Source organism: Notechis scutatus, chromosome Z, assembly GCF_049901735.1.
Source record: "Notechis scutatus isolate UNSWTSFEM ecotype Mainland chromosome Z, rNotScu1.2, whole genome shotgun sequence".
Taxonomy (NCBI): Eukaryota; Metazoa; Chordata; class Lepidosauria; order Squamata; family Elapidae; genus Notechis; species Notechis scutatus.
Genome location: NC_142025.1, coordinates 107,878,169 through 107,879,189, shown reverse-complemented (window position 1 = coordinate 107,879,189; position 1,021 = coordinate 107,878,169). Strand labels below are relative to the sequence as shown.

The 1,021-nt window shown below is 37.4% G+C and overlaps 1 pseudogene; it reads left to right on the top strand.

The window, feature by feature from the left end:
* Positions 1–225: 225 nt before the first annotated feature.
* LOC113426594 (olfactory receptor 14A2-like) lies at positions 226–786 on the top strand (annotated as a pseudogene).
* Positions 787–1,021: the final 235 nt, after the last annotated feature.

The following is a 1,021-nucleotide window of genomic DNA, read 5'->3' as shown; positions in this document are numbered from 1 at the left end:
ACGTCAGTCTGTCAATATTCCTTCACCAATTTCTGGGAGGTCCCTAGCAACAGAGGGAGTGTCTTCAAAAACTTGACAGACTCAGCCCAATCAGCAAGAGGTGACTGATTACCCAATCCTGAATGCTGTCTCCACCCAAAGAGAAAGGTCATATCAGGTGAGAACCAATGACCCTTCTTTCTCTTTCTCTCCTTTGGAACTTCTGATTTCTTCCTTTTGACTGCCATGGCATATGATCGGTATGTTGCCATTGTGATCCACTGCACTATAAGATGGTGATGAATTGGAAAGCCTACACTGAAACGATGAATGTGATTTGGACTGCCAGTCTTCTCTATGCAATTTCTCATACCACTGGAACCTTTTCTGTTCCTTTTTGTTCTAATGCTGTCAACCAATTTTTCTGTGACATTCCACAGTTGCTAAAATTATCCTGCTCTGCCTTCAATTTACTTGAGGTTGGAGTTTTTGTGGTCAGTGTCATTGCAGGAATTGTTGGTTTTATTTTTATTATTGTATCTTATGTCATGGTATTCAAAGCAATTTTGAGAATCCCTACTGAACAGGGGTGGGGGGGCAAAAGCCTTATCAACCTATATTCCACATCTTGTTGTAGTGTCTATGTTAGTTTTAAGTGTATTCTTTGCCTATCTGAGACCTCCCTCTAATACCTCAACTTACTTAGATTTTGGGTTGACCGTTCTTCCACCCCTCTTCAATCCCATTATCTATAGCATGAGAAACAGGACTATAAAGTCTGTCCTTTGTAAGATCCTAAAATTCTGACTTTTTAAAATGTACTTAATGTTGTTCCTGTTCTTATAAATTACAGTTTTGCATTTTTCTTTCTATCCTTTTGTTTCTACGAAGTTATATATTTTAAAGGGAATGTAGTTGGGATGAAGACAAATCCAATCTCTCAAATCAAAACTATGGTTGGTAGATAGATAGATAGATAGATAGATAGATAGATAGATAGATAGATAGATAGATAGATAGATGATAGATAGATAGATAGATA